The following is a 7500-nucleotide window of genomic DNA, read 5'->3' as shown; positions in this document are numbered from 1 at the left end:
TGCCGGGGGCGGGCAGCATACATATGTCCGTTCCGTGGGAGCCACCGGAGATATGTCAGAGCCCGTACGCCCCCCGCACTCACCCTTAAAGGCCGGGACAGCCCTTGGGGTTCCTGCCGGGGGCGGGCAGCATACATATGTCCGTTCCGTGGGAGCCACCGGAGATATGTCAGAGCCCGTACGCCCCCCGCACTCACCCTTAAAGGCCCGCAAGCCCTTGGGGTTCCTGCCGGGGGCGGGCAGCATACATATGTCCGTTCCGTGGGAACCACCGGGGAGATGTCAGAGCCCGTGAAACCCCGAAAGACAGACCCTTAAAGGCCCGCAAGCCCTTGGGGTGAACGTCTGGGGCGGGCAGCATACATACACCCCGGTCGGGAACCACAGGGAGGTGAGGTCAGAGCCCGTGAAACCCCGAAAGACAGACCCTTAAAGGCCCGCAAGCCCTTGGGGTGAACGTCTGGGGCGGGCAGCATACACACTCTCCACGGCGGGCCGCGAAGACTTAGCGGGCGCAGCCGCCGGAGCGGGCCGCCGACGAGGCCTGAAACGCGGGGTGCGGCCGGGACCGTTCCCCCCTTGCATTTCGCTGGATGATCAGACAGTCGCAAAGAACCGTCTGAAAATCCCGGGCCAAGTCCAGAAAGTGTCCGTAAAAGAGCTAGCGGGGCCCAGCCACTTTCCTCCAGCAAGTGCCCTTAGCTCAGTTTTGACCTCTCTCATTGCACTAAGTGTCTTCAAAAACCCAGTTCCTGTATTTCCCCCGGCACCGTAGAGAAATGCTGACAGCCTGGAACACTGTGGCGGCTGCACACGGCACTCCCTTGCCCGCCGCGAGCAGCCTAGCCCCGCCTAAGACCCGCGAGAACCGCCCATCGGCACACGGCCCGCTGTGCGCCCGAGCCGTTTGGTGTAAAAACTGTCCAAAAGTGGTTTCGACCACTTAGGAACATCGTAGAGACTCGAAATAAAAAGCATTTTGTTGGAAAAGCGATTCTGAGGAAGGCTGTGTCAAAATTAATTTCGGGAAATGTCGTTTACCCCCCCCCAAATGGCTCCGAAGTACCCCCCCCCCACCCCCCCCCTAAAAAACCGTGTTCCGGGGTTTTTTCGAGAAAACAAACACACGGGGTATATAGAGGGGACTGAGACGAATCGAATGACGTGCTTTGCAAAGAAATCGGGGGCTCACAGCCCCCCCAGGAGAGGTTCAAAAGTCGGAGGACTGGTCACCTAACTCCCATTGAAGTCAATGGGGGAAAAATGAAAACTGTCAAAAAGGCTTAAAATGGTTCAAAAACCCACTGGGGCAGTAGATAATCATCCTATTTGAATTTTAAAAGTCTTAGTTTGGCGAAAAAATACCTTTTAATAATTGTTTTAGGGGTCAGAAAAATCAGCTCCGGCTGCCTGGTCACCTAGGGGAGATAGAAAATTTTTCTAAGTTTTTCACTCGGCCGCCTGGTCCCCTAACTCGAAAATTTTAAAGTGCTCCCATCGGTCCCGGGATAGGGTGGCTGATAGCTGGGAGCCCCCTGAGCACTGCCCCGGTGTTAGTTTTCGGAGAAATGCCTCCGTTGATTTGTTATGATTTTTTTTCCGCCGGCCGCCTGGTCGCCCTAATGCAAAGTCAATGGGAGTGAGGAGATAGAAAATTTTTCAAAGTTTTTCACTCGGCCGCCTGGTCCCCTAACTCGAAAATTTTAAAGTGCTCCCATCGGTCCCGGGATAGGGTGGCTGATAGCTGGGAGCCCCCTGAGCACTGCCCCGGTGTTAGTTTTCGGAGAAATGCCCCCGTTGATTTGTTATGATTTTTTTTCCGCCGGCCGCCTGGTCGCCCTAATGCAAAGTCAATGGGAGTGAGGAGATAGAAAATTTTTCAAAGTTTTTCACCCGGCCACAAACGACTCCAAAACACACTGGGGCTGTGGCTGGGACTCTCACCAGGACTGCCCCCTACTTTATTTATGGATTAAAAAGCATTCTATATTAATTTTTCGATTTTTGGGACCCGGGACGCCTGGTCACCTAACTCCCCTTCTATCCCTATGGGGGGGGACGGGGACATCGAAAACGCTCCCATCGCTGCCGAGGCACGCTGCGGGGACTCTCCCTACCATCGCCCCATGCTTCCTTTGAAGAATATATGACGTTTTTCAATTTTCACCGACATTTGAAAATCAAAACTTCAGAACATTTCATAGTTATTCTCAATGGGTTGTCTAGGGGCACACATCTCTAAACTGGGGGAAATGCTCAAAATGATTAAAAAGAAAAACAATGCCCCCAGACCCGGGGGGCTGATAGCTGGGAGCCCCCTGAGCACAGCCCCGGTGTTAGTTTCTGGAGAAATGCCCCCGTTGATTTGTTATGATTTTTTTTCCGCCGGCCGCCTGGTCGCCCTAATGTAAAGTCAATGGGAGTGAGGAGATAGAATATTTTTCAAAGTTTTTCACTCGGCCGTCTGGTCCCCTGACTCGAAAATTTTAAAGTGCTCCCATCGGTCCCAGGGTAGGGTGGCTGATAGCTGGGAGCCCCCTGAGCACTGCCCCGGTGTTAGTTTCTGGAGAAATGCCCCCGTTGATTTGTTATGATTTTTTTTCCGCCGGCCGCCTGGTCGCCCTAATGCAAAGTCAATGGGAGTGAGGAGATAGAATATTTTTCAAAGTTTTTCACTCGGCCGTCTGGTCCCCTGACTCGAAAATTTTAAAGTGCTCCCATCGGTCCCAGGGTAGGGTGGCTGATAGCTGGGAGCCCCCTGAGCACTGCCCCGGTGTTAGTTTCTGGAGAAATGCCCCCGTTGATTTGTTATGATTTTTTTTCCGCCGGCCGCCTGGTCGCCCTAATGTAAAGTCAATGGGAGTGAGGAGATAGAATATTTTTCAAAGTTTTTCACTCGGCCGTCTGGTCCCCTGACTCGAAAATTTTAAAGTGCTCCCATCGGTCCCAGGGTAGGGTGGCTGATAGCTGGGAGCCCCCTGAGCACTGCCCCGGTGTTAGTTTCTGGAGAAATGCCCCCGTTGATTTGTTATGATTTTTTTTCCGCCGGCCGCCTGGTCGCCCTAATGCAAAGTCAATGGGAGTGAGGAGATAGAATATTTTTCAAAGTTTTTCACTCGGCCGTCTGGTCCCCTGACTCGAAAATTTTAAAGTGCTCCCATCGGTCCCAGGGTAGGGTGGCTGATAGCTGGGAGCCCCCTGAGCACTGCCCCGGTGTTAGTTTCTGGAGAAATGCCCCCGTTGATTTGTTATGATTTTTTTTCCGCCGGCCGCCTGGTCGCCCTAATGCAAAGTCAATGGGAGTGAGGAGATAGAATATTTTTCAAAGTTTTTCACTCGGCCGTCTGGTCCCCTGACTCGAAAATTTTAAAGTGCTCCCATCGGTCCCAGGGTAGGGTGGCTGATAGCTGGGAGCCCCCTGAGCACTGCCCCGGTGTTAGTTTCTGGAGAAATGCCCCCGTTGATTTGTTATGATCCGTAGTTGCCGGCCGGCCGCCCGGCATTGCTCTATCGGATGGAGCGTGGGCTGGCTATGGGAGATTTAGCGATTTTCGGAACCGGCCCCGATCGCCCCCCAAACCGGGTGGCCACGAGGTGGGACCCCCCTGAGCACTGCCCCGGTGTTAGTTTTCGGAGAAATGCCCCCGTTGATTTGTTACGATTATTTTTCGCCCAGGCGATGTGCCTTTTCATTTTGTTTTGCACTTTCCTTCATTCCTTGGTGCATGCTACCATCTAACGGACACATTTCGGTACTGCAGTTTGAAAGTAATTTCCCCGTCTAGGGATCTCTCAATGCCCTGGGCTGCGAAAGGAGGGCAAGGACACCCTATGTTCTCATGAGTGCAAAGCCCCCCCGGCTTCAAGGCATTCCAAAAGGAAAACCGGAGACACTGCTGTACACACACACACACACACACACACACACACACACACACACACACACACACACACACACACACACAGAGAGAGAGAGAGAGAGAGAGAGAGAGAGAGAGAGAGATAGAGAGAGAGTAGTCACACAGTGGAATAAACTCCCCAGCGATGTGGTAGAAGCTGAAAGTTGGGGAACATTGTGATGGTCTATATTTCTTGGCAGATAATAAAAGATGCTCTTATCATGCCTCCGTTGATGTGTTATGATCCATAGGTTGCCGGCCGCCCGGCATTGCTCTGATCGGATGGACCGTGGGCTGCCTATGGCAGAGTATGGGCGATTCTTCAGCCGGCCCCGATGGCCCCCCAAACCGGGTGGCCACGAGGTGGGACCCCCCTGAGCACTGCCCCGGTGTTAGTTTTCGGAGAAATGCCCCCGTTGATTTCTTATGATCCGTAGTTGCCGGCCGGCCGCCCGGCATTGCTCTATCGGATGGAGCGTGGGCTGGCTATGGGAGATTTAGCGATTTTCGGAACCGGCCCCGATCGCCCCCCAAACCGGGTGGCCACGAGGTGGGACCCCCCTGAGCACTGCCCCGGTGTTAGTTTTCGGAGAAATGCCCCCGTTGATTTGTTATGATCCGTAGTTGCCGGCCGGCCGCCCGGCATTGCTCTATCGGATGGAGCGTGGGCTGGCTATGGGAGATTTAGCGATTTTCGGAACCGGCCCCGATCGCCCCCCAAACCGGGTGGCCACGAGGTGGGACCCCCCTGAGCACTGCCCCGGTGTTAGTTTTCGGAGAAATGCCCCCGTTGATTTGTTACGATTATTTTTCGCCCAGGCGATGTGCCTTTTCATTTTGTTTTGCACTTTCCTTCATTCCTTGGTGCATGCTGCCATCTAACGGACACATTTCGGTACTGCAGTTTGAAAGTAATTTCCCCGTCTAGGGATCTCTCTCTCGTCTAGGGACACTGCTGTACACACACACACACACACACACACACACACACACACACACACACACACACACACACACAGTGAGAGAGAGGGAGAGATAGAGAGAGAGAGAGGTGGAGAGGGAGAGAGAGGTGGAGATAGAGAGATGGAGATAGAGATGGAGATAGAGAGAGATGGAGATAGAGAGAGAGATGGAGATGGAGAGAGAGATGGTGATAGAGAGATAGAGATAGAGAGAGAGATGGTGATAGAGAGAGAGATGGTGATAGAGAGATGGAGATAGAGAGAGAGATGGTGATAGAGAGAGAGTCGTCACACTCTGGAACAAACTCCCCAGAAGCTGAAAGTTGGGGAACATTATGATGATCTTTATTTCTTGGCAGATAATAAATGATGATCTTACAGAGGGCGACTTACAACACCAGTGCAAACATACAGCGAAGGACAAGGCATCAATCGCGACAGAATCCCTTGAGTTAAAGCAGCAGATTCAGAATAACACACGTCAAAACAGACTGGAGACTAAAACGAGCACGAAAGGTGTCGAATATGTGGCCTCCTCTCGCTTGTAAACTCTCTCGTGTTCCTGTCGATGGGGTCGGCGGCTCGGGGCAGCGGCCTAGCAGCAGCAGGCAGGCCACCCGGCTGCCTGGGGCTGACCTCCGGGGCAGGCAGGCAGGCAGACCTCCAGGGCAGGCAGGCAGGCAGGCAGGCAGACCTCCAGGGCTAACAGGCTGACCTCCAGGGCTGGCAGGCTGACCTCCAGGGCTGGAAGGCAGGATGGCAGACCTCCAGGGCAGGCAGGCAGGCAGGCAGGCAGGCAGGCAGACCTCCAGGGCTGGCAGGGAGACCTCCAGGGCTGGCAGGCAGGCAGGCAGGGCTGTGTGGCTGGGGAGGGCAGGCTGGCAGGCAGGTAGGCCGTGCTGCTGCCAGGGCTGGAAGGCTGACCTCCAGGGCAGGCAGGCAGGCAGACCTCCAGGGCAGGCAGGCAGGTAGGCCGTGCTGCTGCCAGGGCTGGCAGGCTGACCTCCAGGGCAGGCAGGCAGGCAGGCAGACCTCCAGGGCTGGCAGGCTGACCTCCAGGGCAGGCAGGCAGGCAGGCAGGCAGACCTCCAGGGCTAACAGGCTGACCTCCAGGGCTGGCAGGCTGACCTCCAGGGCTGGAAGGCAGGATGGCAGACCTCCAGGGCAGGCAGGCAGGCAGGCAGGCAGGCAGGCAGACCTCCAGGGCTGGCAGGGAGACCTCCAGGGCTGGCAGGCAGGCAGGCAGGGCTGTGTGGCTGGGGAGGGCAGGCTGGCAGGCAGGTAGGCCGTGCTGCTGCCAGGGCTGGAAGGCTGACCTCCAGGGCAGGCAGGCAGGCAGACCTCGAGGGCAGGCAGGCAGGTAGGCCGTGCTGCTACCAGGGCAGGCAGGCAGACCTCCAGGGCTAACAGGCTGACCTCCAGGGCAGGCAGTGCTGCTACCAGGGCTGGATAGCAGACCTCCAGGGCTGGATAGCAGACCTCCAGGGCAGGCAGTGCTGCTACCAGGGCAGGCAGGCTGTCCTCCAGGGCTGGATAGCAGACCTCCAGGGCAGGCAGTGCTGCTACCAGGGCTGGATAGCAGACCTCCAGGGCAGGCAGTGCTGCTACCAGGGCAGGCAGTGCTGCTGCCAGGGCTGGATGGCAGGCAGGCAGACCTCCAGGGCTAACAGGCTGACCTCCAGGGCAGGCAGGCAGACCTCCAGGGCTAACAGGCTGACCTCCAGGGCAGGCAGTGCTGCTACCAGGGCAGGCAGGCTGTCCTCCAGGGCTGGATAGCAGACCTCCAGGGCAGGCAGTGCTGCTACCAGGGCTGGATAGCAGACCTCCAGGGCAGGCAGTGCTGCTACCAGGGCAGGCAGTGCTGCTGCCAGGGCTGGATGGCAGGCAGGCAGACCTCCAGGGCTAACAGGCTGACCTCCAGGGCAGGCAGGCAGACCTCCAGGGCTAACAGGCTGACCTCCAGGGCAGGCAGTGCTGCTACCAGGGCAGGCAGGCTGTCCTCCAGGGCTGGATAGCAGACCTCCAGGGCAGGCAGTGCTGCTACCAGGGCAGGCAGGCTGTCCTCCAGGGCTGGATAGCAGACCTCCAGGGCAGGCAGTGCTGCTACCAGGGCAGGCAGGCTGTCCTCCAGGGCTGGATAGCAGACCTCCAGGGCAGGCAGTGCTGCTACCAGGGCAGGCAGGCTGTCCTCCAGGGCTGGATGGCAGGCAGGCAGACCTCCAGGGATGGATAGCAGACCTCCAGGGCTGGAAGGCAGGCAGGCAGACCTCCAGGGCAGGCAGTGCTGCTACCAGGGCTGGATAGCAGACCTCCAGGGCTAACAGGCAGACCTCCAGGGCTGGAAGGCAGGCAGTGCTGCTACCAGGGCAGGCAGGCTGTCCTCCAGGGCTAACAGGCAGACCTCCAGGGCAGGCAGTGCTGCTACCAGGGCTGGATAGCAGACCTCCAGGGCTGGATAGCAGACCTCCAGGGCTAACAGGCAGACCTCCAGGGCAGGCAGTGCTGCTACCAGGGCTGGATAGCAGACCTCCAGGGCTGGATAGCAGACCTCCAGGGCTAACAGGCTGACCTCCAGGGCTAACAGGCAGACCTCCAGGGCAGGCAGGCAGGCAGGCAGACCTCCAGGGCTGGATAGCTGA

The sequence above is a fragment of the Amia ocellicauda genome, unplaced genomic scaffold, assembly GCF_036373705.1.
Source record: "Amia ocellicauda isolate fAmiCal2 unplaced genomic scaffold, fAmiCal2.hap1 HAP1_SCAFFOLD_94, whole genome shotgun sequence".
Classification (NCBI taxonomy): domain Eukaryota; kingdom Metazoa; phylum Chordata; class Actinopteri; order Amiiformes; family Amiidae; genus Amia; species Amia ocellicauda.
This window is presented reverse-complemented; position numbering follows the sequence as displayed.